This window comes from Cricetulus griseus, chromosome 10 (genome assembly GCF_003668045.3).
Source record: "Cricetulus griseus strain 17A/GY chromosome 10, alternate assembly CriGri-PICRH-1.0, whole genome shotgun sequence".
In the NCBI taxonomy this organism is placed as follows: Eukaryota; Metazoa; Chordata; class Mammalia; order Rodentia; family Cricetidae; genus Cricetulus; species Cricetulus griseus.
In genome coordinates, this window is record NC_048603.1 from 29,892,705 (window position 1) to 29,909,458 (window position 16,754).

General features: G+C 49.6%; 1 protein-coding gene across 4 annotated transcripts in view; it reads right to left on the bottom strand.

Moving 5' to 3' along the window:
- Zhx2 (zinc fingers and homeoboxes 2) overlaps nucleotides 1-16,754 on the bottom strand; it is a 155,192-nt gene that overhangs the window by 60,458 nt on the left and 77,980 nt on the right. For 3 of the 4 annotated variants that reach the window (XM_027431667.2, XM_027431666.2, XM_035449610.1), the window contains exon 2: nucleotides 12,122-12,196. The gene's annotated coding sequence lies outside the window, so the exon portion shown is untranslated. Of the gene's footprint in view, nucleotides 1-12,121; nucleotides 12,197-13,233; nucleotides 13,253-16,754 lie in introns of those variants that run through there. The other variant, XM_035449611.1, reaches the window with a different exon arrangement.

Sequence of the window (16,754 nt, forward strand, 5' to 3'; positions counted from 1 at the left end):
CAGGGCTTCTTTACCTTACAGAATTGCCATCTGGGGTTAGAAAGCCCTCCATTGATGGGGGCTGTGGGAACTGGATAGGTTTTGTACAGCTTGCTAACAGCATCCTGGGACAACCCCAAATGTCTCCAGCCATTGTCAGCTGGTCCCTGGGGAGGGGGCTACTCCTCCCTCTTCTAGCAGCCGAGAATCGGTGTTTTGGAATGTTTCATTATTGGAGGTGTCACGAGGACTTCCAACGCCACCCAGCTCCTCTTGTCTATGTGGGACAGTCAAGAGGGGCTGGCCATTCTCCACATCCCCTAGATGTCACCCTTGCTGGGTGTGTTTGCTTTGATTCCAACCAAATGCTGTCACTATGCCTCTAGCTGCTGCTTCTAGGGATGACGGGTTTGACATGCTGGAGCTTGCCCAAGATCATTCTGAAAACAGGGTCAAGCCAATCCCCTGACCACAGTTCAGGGACTTTCCTTGGAGCAAGAAAGGTCTCAGTAGCAGGGTCATAACAGGCTCATATACCCATCAGTAGTGCCCGGGGCCTCTTCCTCCATAATGACTCCCACGCTAATAGATACAACCTGGCCCAGTTACTACTGCTTCTTTCCGGGTCTCCTCCTTCGACACAAGCTCAGCAACAGTCCAGTTTTACTTTGTTCCAGAGGCACTGAGATGAGAGTTCAGTGGGTAAAGAATTTGCTGTGCCAGGATGGGAATCTAAGTTTGAATTTCCAGAACCCACACAAAGCCAGGCTAGGTAGTGTGCACCTGTAAGCTCCGTGTTATCTGGGGATGTGGGAAGAATCTAGAAGAATCCTCAGAGGCTTGTGGATGCCATGGTGAACAACAAGACAGACCCTGTCTCAAGCAATGTGGAAAGGAAAGACTGACATCCAAGGCTGTCCTGTGAATTTCTCATGTGTGCCATGGCATGTGTGTGCCTGCACTCACACTCATGCACACAAATGTGACATATACATATAACAAAAAATAAAATGAAAATATATCCGATATGTGATAGGTAGGGTTTTAGTTGCGGGGGTGGTAGGGGAGGAAGGGAGGGAGAAGGGAACTGGGATTGTCGTGTAAATCAATCTTGTTTCTAATTCAAATAAAAAAATGATATATAAAAAAGAAAATATATCCGAGATCATGTCTCTGATGCCAATGGCGTCCCGTGTATGTTGTATGCAGGGAGTTTGGCATGTCGCTTCCACTTTGTACACCGCCATTGCCTCTGCCTTCTTAAGGGGTGTCTGTAAGTGGAAACCAAAAGAACCAGAGCATGGACTTGCAAAGTTCAGGATAGTGAGGGCTCAGGACCCCGGGCAGATGTCACCTAGATCCACGTGACCCTCTTACACTCTTTGGCCTCGATGTCACTAATTTTCTGCAACCCTTCCACACCCATGAGGACCAGGCTGCAGTGGCCAATGTGATTTCTGTGAGATGGGAATTGCCTCAGCTTCTTTGTTTGGTTTTCACTGACCAGCATCGGGCCCTGGCTTCTCTAGGACTGCCATTGCCAGCAGGAAGAACTATGCAAGATAGGAGAGGGGAGAGCTGAGAGATTCCTCACTCTCTCCACTCCCAGGGACAATTTCTGAGACACTGCAAGTCAGTTCTGCTATGATGCTTGAAAACAAAACATTGTTCCAACATGAGGCGCATTGGAGGACAGTTATACAATATGTGAGTTTAGCTTTTTGCTTGTGCCCGGCTTCAGCAGCGAGAGACAGTAGGAGAATTGAGAAACAGGAGAATTCAGAGAAAGCTGCCCAGCTGAAAAGAGTTACACAGGAAATACACAAAACTGACCCAGAGTCCTTAGACGTCTCCTTCCTTTTTTTTTTTTTTTTTTTTTTTTTTTTGGTTTCTCTGTGTGTTTGTGAGTGTATGTGTAGAGAAAGTGTGAGAGAGAAGAGGAGAGAGCAGATGGGAAGTGTTGTTTGAGACACTAGAATGGAATACCTAGCAAGAACCCACACCCCCCCCCCCCCGTCTTTTTGTGCAAAGGATGTTATGACGTCACTACTTTCTGAGACTGGTCACATGAGGAAGGTTATCTCAGAAGCACAATACAATAATAACAAAATACACGCATATCCCAGGAATATGGCAGCTTCCTCAGTTTACCCGATGGGTTAGCAGTCACGTAATTCGTAGCTGGCACTATAACTCTGGTCCCAATTCACTGTCTTTCTCCCATTTCACAGGCATTTGTAAGGTGCCATTTCTCTCACCGGTTCAAGCAAGCGGGCCTCTCTGCAAAGCAAGGTGCCACGCTATTCGCCCTATTTGTCTATTTCGAAACCACAGGTGACCTGGAAAACCATGCTGGGTTTCCTGTACACAGCGCTGTCCCTAACCACATCTGTGACCATTCATGTGCAGGTTTGTGGCATGGTACCTTGGGGGAACAGATGCCCTGCATTATTGTAGGACCAACTATTTCCCATATTTCCACTCCCCAGACGCCGTGTGTCCTGGTAACGGGGGGGGGGGGGGAGGGGGTCCTTATGGAGCGATGTGATGGGTGGCTGAACGCTGCATCCACGGGATTTGCATTCTCCTTGTCACTTCCGTTTCCCTTACTCTTGTTCTTGCCTGAATCTATACAGCTCTCCCTCCCATCTCTGTCTTATTCATCACACAAAGTTATGAGCTTTGTGGCAGCCTTTTTAAAAATAAGGGAACCTAGGCTGGGACAGTGGATCCACTTGGGGACAGCAGTAAGTACATGATTCTGCCAAGGACCCAGGCTTGGCACAGCTGAAGAACAGGAAGAAGCAGCGGGGTTGAAGTCTAGGATGTCAGAAGGGATGTGGTAGGAAACGAGGCTGAAGAGAAAGGGAGGTGAGACCTTTCTAGGCTCGGGAAGATGTCTGCAAGTCAATCTATGCACAGTGCAAAGGTATACACGGTTACAGATTCTGGCAAGAATGGGTTTGACTTTGTTATCTGTTTACTGGTGTTTTGAGATTTTACTCTATGGGTCAGCTGGCCTGGAACTTGCCCAGGCTGGCCTCAACTCATGGCAATTCTCTTGCCTCACTGTCTGGAATGCTGAGGTGACAGGTACAACCCATTATACCTGGCTTTGGTTTGTATTTTGAGAATTATCTGTTTGGTTGGCCTTGTATGGGGAGACCCTTTCTAGTGACCCGAGTGAGAATGTCCCCCATAGGCTTGAGTGGGGAGACCCTTTCTAGTGATCTGAGTGAGAATGTCCCCCATAGGCTTGAGTGGGGAGACCCTTTCTAGTGACCTGAGTGAGAATGTCCCCCATAGGCTCAGATGTTTAACACTTGATCTCCAGTTGGTGGCGCTGTTTAAGGAGGCTTAGAAGTTGTGACTTCGTTGAAGACAACACATCACCAGATAGGGGCTTTGAGAGTTCAACGACTCCATGCCTCTTCCGGCTCACTTCTCGACTTCATGCTTGCAGTTGAGGGTGTGAGCGCTCAGCTCTATGCTCCAGCCACGGTGTCTACACCTTGCTGCCGTGCTTTCCATCAAGGACGCTAACCCTCTGAAACTGTAAGTGCCAATAAACTTATAAACTGTCTTGGTCGTGGTGTTTAATGACAGCACCAGAGAAGTACCTGATATATCCCTAATGTCCAGATGGGAGATGGAAGGAACCTGGGACAGGAGCGATGATTGCAAAATGATGACGTAGCTGTTAACCCTGGGGAGGAAGAAGACATTCCAGGGACCTAAGGACAAATTTTGCCTGTTTCATTAAAATCAGTTTCTGGGCAGGTCAATATTCATCATAGAAATAAAGAAAAAGCTTTCAAAGGGGATTGAAGATTCTTGGGAGGCGAAGGATCATGGGAGTGACCATCACAGGGCTTGCAAAAGCATACAGCTCTCGCATGCTCATGTAGAGTGACGTGAGGAAAAGCTATGGTTTCCAAATCCCCCTTTAAGGGGACAATAGCGGCAACATAAAAGACCACAGTGCAAAGCTTGTGTCTGAAACACGGCCGGAGGAAAATGAAATTAATCACATGGGGAAGAGGCTACCTCAGATAAAGACAGTGAGCTGCTAATGGAGAGTCCGGTGCAAAACCACTAAAATCAGAACTTCCGGTTAAGGGTTAGGCACTCTACTTAAAGCAGCTCTCTATTTCAAGTGGGGCATGGGCACAGGGAAGGAGATAGATTCAAGCTAATTAAGTCTAGGGTTTAATGAAGGGTTTGTTCTCGGATACACACTGCATCCTTCTTGCATGGTTAATGAAGGTCTGGGCGCATAGCACGATTATATTTATAAGCTTAAAGTTGTAAGGAGCTGGGGTGTCCTTTGGACCTATGAATACAAAGCCTTTTTAAACAGGGAGAAACCATGGAATGGCAGATGAGTGACTTAGGGTGGGACAGGAGAGTCGGGGGCGGGGGGGGGGGGAGGGGCAGCTGGTTTCTAGTCTCCATAATTGCCCCTCACCAGCAGAGTGACGCTGGACAAGTGACCCTTCCCAAAGGACTCCTCATCTTGTCACATGACACACCCAGGGTGGTTCCACCCTACGCCACAGATGACATTTGTCAAACTGTTTCATTTCCTTTTTGTGTCTTGACATGCAACAGGCAGGTGCTGTTTCCCAGGGTTGCTGAGATGCTACTGTGATCGCGTGATGTGGATTAACTCGCTGAATTCTCACGAAGCTCCCAGGTGTAAGCATGGCCACCTGTTCCACAGAGGTCAGAAGGACAGAAAGAAAGCCATGAAGTGCTTAGGTCACATGGACAGTAACTGGCGAGCTACGAAAGGATACTCAATTCTGACCAGTTACTGTCAACCTTCATTTTTGCCTCCTCGAGCCTGGTGATGGGGGATGCCCTTCTATATATGTTTCTCTAATTGGTTGATGAATAAAACACTGTGGCCAATAGAGGCAGGGAGATAGGCAGGACTAGGAGATGAGGAGAATTCTGCGAAAGGTAGGCAGAGAAAGTCTGCCAGAAACAGATGCCACGTAGCCGGCCAAAGGAGTAACTGGTCCAGGCATTCTCCAGTAAGCCAAGACCATGTGGAAATGCATAGATTAGTAGTTATGGGTTAATTAGACAGAGCTGGCCAATAAGAAGCCCAAGCCACCGGCCAACAGTTTTATAACTAATATAGCATCCGTGTGTTTCTTTGGGGCTGAACTGTGGCGGTGGTGGGACCCCGCTGGGCCAGAAAACTTTCATCAACACTCTGGTCTCAGTTTTCCTCTCCATACAGTGTGGAAACTCCTCTGCCCTGCTCTCCCTCCTTAAGAGAGAAAGACCACAACGTCAAGGTGCTTAAAGGGCTTTGTGGATGGACAAGCTGTACTAGAGTGGAGGCTAAGTGTTCCAGTTTAGCTCCTTTTAGTCCTTCAGCCTGGCTTCACATGGCAGAAACGTCACTCCTGCATAGAAGGACCTCTGTCAAGTTGGCCACTGGGTGTCAATAGTAAGTGTTGGGACTTAGAGGATGCCACAGTCCTCTGGGTATATGAGTGACTTAACTTGTCACTGTGACCCAATTCTTGGCAATGAGCAACTTAAGGAAGGAAGGGCTGACTTTTGCTGTGTCTGAGGGGTTGTTTGAGGGGACAATATCCATCCACCATGGTGGGGGAAGGTATGGAGAATGTGATACCACTGGTCACAAGGAGTCTACTTTCCAATTAAAAACAGAGAGGCATGAATGAATGAATGAATGAATGAATGAATGAATGAATGAATGAATGCAGGTGCTCAGCCCACTTTCTCCCTTTTTTTCAGTCTGGGACCATAGCCGGTGAACAATGGCGCTGCCCACATTCAGGGTAGATCTTTCCTTTTCATTTGACTCTCTCTAGGAATGTGCTCCCAGACACGCCCAGCACTGTGTCTCACAGACTGACAATGATGTACCACCACACCGAGTCACCAAGGTTATGTCTCTCATCTCAGCCTCGGTAGCTTCTTGGAGGCCTACAGGACTTAAGAATTTGAATTCCCACAGTCTGAAGATCAGACTACAGATGGCATCGGGTTTGCGTGATCCTGGGGCTGTGGCATCGTTTCTATGGCATGGCTTCCACAAGTCATGTTCTCCCTTTAGAGCAGCTGGATCTCTAGTTTCAACAGGATGACAGCAAACATATTCTGGGCTTCTTCTTACTGACCAGAAGTGGGGGAGTATACCAGCTTGGGAGAAGCCAGTCAACTAGTGTCCACATCCCAGCCCTACCATGATGGGACCTCTGGAAGTCACATAGTGTCCTGAGCCTTGGTCTCTTTGCTTGGAAGGTACAGTGACCACACTGCGGCTGGGCGATAGCTCAATCATTATGCCTCCTGGTACCCATACTCTGTGACATGGCCCAGTGGAGCCCTCTCACTGTGACTCTGTTTTGTGACTGGCTCTGGGAGAGTAGATGTTGATTAGCGATAGAACCTGAGACACCTTCTGTTCGTACCCTCTCTCTACTGTCACTACCATGAGGTCAAGCCCTGGTAAGCCTGTGCAGGGTGAATTGAATGACTTACACAGTTTTGTCTTCCGCCATTCCAGTGAGGTCACCCGAGGTCAAACAGCACAGTCAATGTTCAATGACATGGATAGTCAAGACCTCAAACCTCAAACTGACCTCAACTATGGAAACCATGTCGTCTCCGAAGGCCACTGATTGCGCCCTTCAGATTTGGAAGCTGACTAAACATGTTATGGGGTTGTTTGTGACAAGACACTGCCCAAAATGGCCAGAGGAGGGGTTTTAAAAACTGGAGCATGCCCATAACTTTATGAATTCACCTGTATTTTGTTGTACAATCTGAATTTTCCTTTCTCTCCTTGTCTCTTTGCTCTGGGAAGCAACTTGCAGGAGCTGTTATTTTACACACAGATGCACACACAGATGCACACACAGATGCACACACACACACAAACACACACACACACACACACACACACACACACACAGGAACACACATGCACACACATGCATGCATGCACGCGCTCACACACACTCCAATGAAATCCTCAGAGGAGAGAATAGAAAACTACAAGTTTTATACCCTCCCCTGTGTCTCTTTCCTCTCCCAATCCATGAACTTTAATAAAAATCCAATAAATACTCTAAATAAGCAAGTCACATTTGTTTTAGACAAGCTTCCTGCTGGTGCCAAGAATCTGCCTCTTCTACACTGCAGCCAGGCCAGGCCTTCAAGGGCAGCCCGGCTCTGCGGCTGCAGGCTCCTCCTTAGAGCTGCTCCTCCACACTTGGGTCCCGCTCTGTCTGTGGACATGCATGGCTTCCATGGTATCAAGGCCACTAACCGAGGCAGTTCTTGAGACCACATCTAGAGGTCCTGTGACTCCATGTCACCTCAGTGTCCTCATTTCCAAAGTGAGGACAATGATGACGACGGTCTTACAGATTTGCCTGTGAAATTTTAATGAGATCATTGGACGACTCCAACTTAGCTTTGGGGCTGGAGTAGAGCAAGCATTTGGTATACATTAGGTACAATAATTATATACTTCGGAACAATGCAAAGGAAGTCCTACTTGGCCTTTATTTCCTGCTAGGCATCTCCCACTGTTTTAAATACTCTCTCTCTCTTTTTCTAGGTCTTCTCATGTAGTTATTGCATTTTGAACCTCAGGCAACTCTTAGCGAGGATAGTAAAATATTCCCACTTTATGGATGAGAAAACTGAGATATATAGAATTTAAAGAACTTTCCCAAGCACACACAGCTACGAGGCCACCACATTGCTCTCTGCAGTTCAGTTATTCATTCATTTTTCTCATTGTGGATCTAGACTGTAATGAGAGCTTACTACAGTGCCTGGCACACAGACTAACGTCGTGATGGAGGTGGCCAGAGGGTGGTCTTTTCTCTCTTGACATACCCCTTTGAGGCGGGGGTGGGGAGGGGTGTCGAATCCCTGCACCTGCCGCTGCTGAATCAACCAGGCTGGACAGATGGTGCTTTGGCGAGGAGGCAAAGGCTGATTCTTAGCCTGGCGTGCACGCTCTGGGTTCTGCACACACGCACTGCCTTACAATTTAGTTGTGACTCAAGACACAGGAAGCAGCAAGGCTCTCAGCAGCCTCACATGAGCTGGGGGTGGGTGGGGTCAGCAGCTTGGTGTAGAAAGCCGAATTTAATAATGCTATCGGGCTACCCTGTCGTGGTGGGGCCATTGTCAAGATCCCGCATTTAAAAAAAAGTGACAACCTTCAATTGCCACACATAACCCATGTCTGGCATCTCGGTGGCTCCTGGTCCCAGCACATCCACATTTACTGGTGACAAACAGCACACAGGGATCAGGGGGCTGGTGGCTTTGTGCAAAGTTGTCCTCACGGACCCCTCTAAGCCCTCTGTAATGAAGTTGTTCTACCCGCCTGTCAGAGTGTAATTTTCATTACATAGTAAAGAGCTGTTTGTTAAAATAATGTTGCCATGGTGACAGAGTTGGGTGGGGGTGCTGGAACAGCCTAGGGCTGCCCAAATCACAGCATATTAATCAAGGGCTTTGCACTGTGCAGTGAGTGTCCCTTAGAGCTTTCTGGTGACAATGACTGGAGGATCCAGGAACTTGGAGTTTGCAGCTGTCAGTGCCAAAGATGTCGGCTCCAACGAGGTCCTGGGGCTGAGTTGTGCTTGCTGGATAGAGGTGGGTGGGTGGATATATGGATGGACAGACGGATGGACACACGAATGAATGCCAGAAAACAAACTCCAGCTGTTTAGGTCAGAGCCGTTCCTGACAGATCTGTTTGTTGTTCGCCCTTTTACAGGGGGAAGGAGCTCTGCCAGAAAGTTCCCAGAAGAGAGCCGGGAAAGCAAATTAGGGGGTGGGGGGAGGGGACAGGACTACTTTTGCCCACAGGGAGCTAATGACCCAACGGGGAGGAAAAGTAAAGAAGTTCAGGACCAGGCTGCCGGGGTCAGATCTCAGCTCTGTGTACTGTGAAGAGTGGCCTGCTCTCCCAAACCTGTGCTCCCACATACATGGCAGGACCATGGCTGTGCTGGCTTTATGTCTGTGGACCGGCGAGAGATTCAAGACAGTGCCCTTCAAATCCTGACCGCCGGCTCTACCACTGCTGGCCCACTGCTGCATCATAGCTCTGGTTGCCAAGGTCATAGAAGTCACCACTGAAGCACCATTTCAAGAGAACGCTAAGAGAACCCAGGGGGCCCTGATCACTGCTCTCTCAGGCTCTTTCTGAGGTCAGGGTTTTCTTGGAAGGGGCCGGATGGAGGTCAAACACCATTGTCTGTTTGTCAGGGTGGCCACCAAACCATCACGAGCCAGAAGGTTGGCCTCTAGGGTTGTGATGCTGACGGGTGGGGTTTTTTAAGAGGTGTGGCCTAATGGAAGGTCATGAGGTCACTGGGAGTGCCCGTCTTGGAAGAGATTAATGCAGTTGTCTCAGAGCCTCTGTTAGCTCTGGAGTGAGTAAGGTGGATATATTAAGAACAAGCCCAAACCTCTCATCTCTGTCTCTCCCATGCACGTTCCTGCCATGGTGATACCATCCACTAAGATGGGTTAGGACTTTTAGTCTCTAAAACTGTGAACTAAATAAACCTCTTTTCTTTATATAATACCCAGACTCAGAGTTCTGTTACAGCAACTGAAAATGGGCCAAGATACAATTTCTATACAACAGCCATCTTTTTGGGGTTTGTTTTGCAGTGACTATTTTTCTTTTAAAAGTAAAACACACAACGTTTTCAGCTCACACTCCACACACAGAGATACACCGCAGGCTGGCCCCTGCCATGCCTCGTTAGGAGGAAATACAGGAAAGAAGAAAGCAAAGTGGAAGTCTTCATTCCCTTCCTCTACCCTAGATGGTAAGGGGAGGCAGGGGTTGGTCATTGAGCCACAGCATGTCCCCTGGGGTCTGCAGTTGGCAACAGACTTTGGAGCAGGGTCAGAAACAGGAAGGACCCTAGGAAGGAGATGCAAGAAAGACGCTCACCCAGGAGGTCACTCACAGCATCAGCATCTCCGGTTTTGGAGGAAGAATTCAGAGCTGGTAACTGCATCCTGAATCCATCAAGCAACTGCACTGCAACCTCTGACTACAGCCCCTGCCTCACCTCTGGCCCACATGACACCCTGAATGAGCACAACAGTGACGAGATCCTTGCTATGTCCTGCCCAGCACAGGGACAGGCAGCTTTATACCAATCGCCGAGTCCTTATGACCACACGGTAAGGTTTGTCCCCGATGAGAAGACAAGTACAGAGAGGCCAGCAACTTGCCCAAGGTCAGGAAGCTAGTGAGCCAGGGCCGCTTCCCTTCAGCACACATACCTGTTTCTTGAATTCCTTTTTCACCACTTTGTTTGACCTACTATGCGTCAGGGCTTGTGCACGCAAGGACACAGCCTCTCAGGCTGGCTTCTGCTTTAAGACTCTTAGGGATGCCATGGGACATGGCTGATAGTCACTGTCCAGCCTCTTTCCTCCGCTATCCCTTTTCTTCCTCCCCCTTTCAGACCTCAAACAGCACGCAGGACTCAGCTGAATACACACGGCACACAACCGCTGTCAAGCAATTGCTCCTCATCCAGGCCAACCGTTTCTAAGACAGGAAAAAACCCGCCATCTCTGGGCCCCCACCATGCTTTGCCCTCTAGGACAGAGGTTCTCAAATTGTGGGTCTTGACCCTTTCTGGGGTCAAAGGACCCTTTCAAGGCATTGCCTAAGATCATAGAAATATCAGATATTGACATCACAAGTCATAACAGTAGCAACATTACAGTTACGAAGGAGCAGCGAAAATAATGTTTTGTTGGGGGTTATCACAGCATGAGACACTGTATGTGTTAAGGGGCCCAGCTAATATTAGGGAGGTTGAGGACCAGTGCTCTAGGGCCTGGGGACGGCTTCCCACCACCACCCTGCGGGCACAGTAGCTTGTACTCTGTCCTGAGTCTTGGACTCTCCCTCCTGCCCAGTGTCCTCATTTGGGCCTAGAGCCCCATTTTTCTCCTGTCCAGCAGGTCAGGGTTTGGTCACTTGAGTGTGTGGGATAAGTCTTGCCCCCATGCCAATGGACCCAAGGTTCTGGGTAAAGCCATCTCTGATCCACCTCCTTGCGCCTTCCCACTTATACGGCCTGTGGGCTCTGGGAGCTGGGCAGCGGGTGGCCCCTTGTTACATGTTTCTGAGGCCTTTTCCTCCACTCTGTACAGCCAAGATCTTGGACCAAATCCTCGGATGCTGTGACCAGCAGGAAGTTCTTTAGAGGTGTCATGGCAGGGTGGACGGCTGAGAAATCCCCCAGGAAATCTCCCATCATGCTTTGTGTGCTGTCTGCCCGTCATGTACGCCAGGAGTTCGGGATTACAGGCATGGATGCGGGCTGCATGGAGTCAGCTGGTGACATTACATTGGGGCACAGGCGAGACCCAAGGTCATCTCACTCTGCAATGGCTGCCTGAAGCAGGGATGTTGCTGCACCTATGTTATTGCTCTCCTCGGCCCTCACTAGCTTCCTACATCGTGCCCCTGGAAGGTTCTAGGTCATCACAGAAGGGAGTGTAGACACTGCTCCATCAAACAACCTCTCACTCCAATATTTTCTGGGGACATTCTTCCAACTTCTCCCTGAGCTCTGCCACTGGCAGGGACCTCACCACTGACCCAAGTTTCTCGGGTCAGTGCATTTTGTGCATTTTGTGCAAACCTCTTCTGTCAGGGAGTTTTGCTTAGGCCAAGGCCTCAGCAGCATCCCCAGCCTCTCCGCTCCTTCCTGCCAGGCCTAATACCTTAGCTGTGCAAGGTTGGTTTTGCCTGCCGGCTGAGCCAGGCAGTACACACACTGTTCTGAGACTATTTTTTTTTTCTTCTGAACATAACTCTAAAAATATGCCCCCGGCCTGGAAGGCTGAGTAGCTGTCATCTGTGCAGAGAGGGGAGAGCCAGCCACCTGCAGGCTCATGGCTTCTAGGGAGGCCCTGGCAGGAAGCCAGCGGATTTGGAGAGCTCCGCACCTGGACGCTTGGCTCTGTGCTGTATCCATCCAGGTGCCCATGGATGGAAACAAGGTTGCAGGGCCGCCTTTCCCAGCAGCTCCTACCCCTCCCTGGGCCATGTGTGACCACCGCCAAACGCAGTATCACTTACCAGTGTCTTGCCCCGTGTGGCTTACATCCTGGGAATCTTGCAGCCGGATTGCCAGAGCAGCCAGCGCATGGAGACCTGCAAAGAGACACTTGGTGTGAGAAGCAGGACAGAGCAACGGGGCATCCGGCTCTCTTTCCCGGTGGGACTGAGCCATAGGGAGACTGAGATGGAGGTGGACGATACAAATAAAGCCGTGTGAGCACCCAAATGTTCATCAAAGCAACGTCCCAATCTCTATGCTTTGTGGCAATTCTGAGGCAGAGAAATAAGAGTTAAAAAAAGACCCCCCAACCCTGGATGAGTCAGCAGCTTGTGGCAAGGAAGAATTTTTAGGAGGGTGAAACCAAAGGCAGATCGCTTGGGTGTGGAAGGGGGTTTGGGCTTCCCTAGCCTCACCTAGAGTCTCCTCAAACCATGGCTGCCTGTCACCAGCAGCAGGCTGGCCGGGGCCTCTTTTCCATACCAGCGAAGGGGGAAGCTCAGTGCTCAGGCCTGAAGCAGAAAAGATACTGCAGGCCTTAAAGCAAAAAGGCCCCCTAAGCGCATTGAGAGATTCCTGCCAAACACACCCTGTGTGCTTTGAAATTCCTCTGGAGAGCCCAAGCTGGCAGAACAGGGTGTGTGCCGGGTTCCTCTGATGTGTTCCCAACATGGCGAGTTGAGGCCTGGGCCCCGGGGCTCTGCAGCCAGCCGGTGGGGGTGGATGAACACACGTGGGGCTGCTAATGGCTGTGTGACTCTCACCCTTTGCGCCCCGTGTCTAGGATCCTGGAAAGCTAACTTGATTTTTCTTGTTTCCTCGGGAACTCTTGGGTGAACTTAAGTTTCTCTGTTCTCATAGGGATGACGTTTGACAGGGGTAAGGACAGCCAGTGGGGTTGTAACTAGTGTTTATTGAGTCATTGCCACACTCCCCAAGCTTTCTCTTGACACACCTGAGCAGGACTCTTGCTGTTCTATAGACACGTTCCTTTGGATAGCAAAGCAAAATCGCACCACACGAGACTTGCTGGGAAGACAGCCTAAGAGCTGTGGATTCAGAACCTGCATTTTAACAAGGCCCACAGGCAGCTCCTGGGCACGGGTTGTAAAATGTGCTTTGTTATTCTCACCATCAATCAGGAAGAAGTCTGTGACCGATCTCCAGTGAGGAAATGGTCCTAGCTCCTAGCGAAGCAACAGTTGGCTGCCATGGCAATCGAGTTGGAGAGTGGTAGAGTGGATTCACTCCAGCCATTTCCATCTGCTTCTGGAAACAGCGGTCCTTTCCACCACACTGTTTGTGGGGGGATCGAAATAAAAAGGGGAGGGGCGGGCAGGCCATGCTTAGGGAAGAGCAGTCTGCTGAAGTGTGTGTGTGTGTGTGTGTGTGTGTGTGTGTGTGTGTGTGTGTGTGTGTGACCTCAGGCCAGGGACGGTATTGCAGAGGGGAGAGAGACATGAAGACAGAGACAGGTAAACCCCTTCTCATGTCAAGAGCTCTTATGTCAAGAGCTGGCAAAATTCTCAGGCCTTGGACCATTCCCTGCAGGGGAACACACATTTCTACATTGAATCTCAGTGTCTATTGATTCTAAGGAATTCTGACCAGTGCCCAATGCCCACCAAAATTCCTTGAGAAGAGCCCTTCCCTTCCCCAAGGAGACCAGGTAGCCTCAGGGTTCCGGCAGTGACACTTGGCACAGGCAGGTGAGGGCTGCTTGTCTCTGATGCCAAGTCCAGATACATGACCGGAGGCATCTAGCTAGCCACGATGGGGGAAGGGATATCAACAACATAATTGTTTATTTTTCCCTCTCTTGACTAGTGGCATCCTACTCCATATATTTTCCTTCCCAAGTCTCATCATAAGGTGCGTTCTCATGGGGCTCTTGCCCAAAGACAAAGCTAGATCCCAACTCACACTGGGTTCATGACTATTACATCCACAATCTCAGCTAGCCAACTGGCAACCTTATCACCCATGAGGGATGGGTTTCACGACCCTCTCTGCATCTTAAAATCCTTTGATGCCCAAGTCACATAAAATGGCACGGCATTTACATTTAATCTCCCCAAATCCTTCTGTATACTTTCTGTCACTCTAGATCATTTACGGTGCACAATAGCATAGACGTGTTATGTGACTAGTTGGTGCAATGTATGGCATAGTGACAAGAAAAGGCCCGTACATATTTGGCATAGGTCTGATGCTCGCCCTGCCCCACCGGTACTTCAGATCTGTGGCTCATCAAATCTGCAGGTGCAGAGCCTAAAGCTGTGGAGAGCCGACCACATCCTTTGTTCTTCTGAATGTGCTGCCTAGGTACATTCGTTCCTCTAAGGACACAGGCGGACATGTCAACAAAACACAGAGGTTTCCTTGGTTCACACAAATATTCTGCCCCACCGAGCAGCAGCGGAGGGCTGCAAAGTGCCCGGACAACTGAGCCTAGGGCACCACACTGCGTGCCCACGCACCGATAGCTTGGCGCCTCCTTGACACAGAGTTTCAGAAGGTTTTCCTGAACCCCGAGCAAAAGCTGTACGAAGCTGTCCACCTCACCCCCACCCTGGCAAAGCCCGACACAGCTGCTCTGTCGCCCGATTTCCTGTGACTTGTCCACAGTTCTTCAATCTGCCCACCTCAGCCCTTCCCCCAGCCCCAGTCCACTCTAGGCCACCCTCCCTCAACTCCCACCCTTTCACAGGAAATGCTTGGAGAGTTCCACAATGCATATAATATATTTTGATCAAATTTCCCCTCATTTATTTTCCACCAATACCCCCTTTCTTCGCTATGACTTTCTTCTCCCAATTTCATGTACTTTTTTTTTTTTTGGCCTCTGAGTATACTCAGTACTGCCTGTATGACCATGGGCAGAGACATCTATGGAGCATGGGTCATTTCTTAGGTCCTGCACACCTGAAGAACACTGACTTTAAAAAAAAATAATTGTGTGTATGTGTGTGTGTCTGTCTGTCTGTCTGTGTCTCTCTGTGTGTGTGTGCATGTGTGTCTGTGTGTCTCTCTCTCTGTCTTTCTCTATCTCTCTGTCTCTCTATGTGTGTCTCTGTCTCTCTCTGTCTCTCTCTGTCTCTCTCTCTCTCTCTCTCTCTCTCTATCTATCTATCTGTAAATGCACCTGACCTTGGTGCTGCGAACTGAACTCTTCTGGAAGAGCAGCAAGAACTCTCAACGGTTAAAGCAGCTCTTCAGCTAACCCTCGTTCTTACTCCTAAGAAAACGTATAAAGGGGGAAAGACAAATCATTAAGTTGCAGCATGTTGAGGTAGTGGCGGTAAGAGCAGCCACCAGACTCTTCCAGTGTCTCTGGATAAAGGATCCACCCTGTACCTCGTGTCTCTAAGGCCCCTTGCTTTCCTCTCCCCACCCTACCTTGTCTCACTGTGCCCTGCTCACTGATGTCTCCCAGCTCCCCACGGGCAGCACAATGGCTGGGCTGGACATTCTCTCGAACATTCTGCCCTCCTTCTTACGCTAACTACTACCATCTCACCGGGATGTCTGATAGCGGTATTACCTAGAACTGCATGGGCAATGTGTCTGCACCTCTTATTATCGACAGTACCCATTAATATCCAAAACTGAGTAGGCAGACACTTGAGCACACAGTAACACAGTGGCTTGCCTGGGGTCCCACTGGCAGGGACCCATAGAATCAGTTCTGGGCTTTGGTTTATCCATGAACACAGCTCCACACCATCCTTCTAGAGAGAGACATTGGTTCTGACCAGCATGGCGAACGGTAGAGTGCTTGGAGAGAAGGCGCCGGCCTCGAGTCTAGTCCTGCTGCTCTAGACAGCCCTTCCTTGTCTTCCATGATGATTTCTTTCTGTGTATTTTGGAGGGCCACGTACACAGCCCACCTCCTCCGCCAGTGTGGGAGGGGTGCTGCATGGTGGTGGTGACTGTATGAGTGGCAGAGACTATGAATGAATGAGACTCTGTAGTGTCCTCAGCTCTCCAAATATTCACACCTCCTGCCTTCCTCCTGCCACACTGACCCCGTGAAGCAAAATGCTACTGAGAAAAAAAAAAATCTGCAGACAGAATTTTCCTCACATGGCTCCCCATTTTGCCTTCGGGCCCGGTCTAATCTTGTCAAGCAGCTCGGCACTTTCAAGACAAGGGGCTACATTAAATGTTCGTAGAAGACAGACACCCTCCGCTGGGGTGGCTTCCTCTCCTGTAGCTCATTCCATGTTCATTCAGCAAACGCCTACTCTGGCAGTAAGGAACACTGCTCCGATGAACTTGCTATTACACCCTGAGGCAAAAGCGCCATATGGAAGAGAATGGCGCGGAGGAGAGAGCTAGGAGAGGAAGGTCAGAGTTGAAGAAGGTAGAAAGCCCCAGAGTGCTTCCTTGGAGACTCGGCTCGGTTATCACTCCACAAGCCGGCAGTGTGGTCACAGCGGCCTGTGACACGTGCTCTCTCACCTCACTCACAACACCAGCCTTTAGCCCCAGAGAGCTACTATGGAGAGCACTGCCTGCCCAGCCAGGGCTCATGCTCTCTGTCTTCCCACAATTCTGAAGTCACCCACCCTATGGAGATTAGTCTTTAGTTCAACTACTCTGGATGTTGAGTTAGGGTCATTGTCCCATTTCCCCAGCAACTGTCTCCTC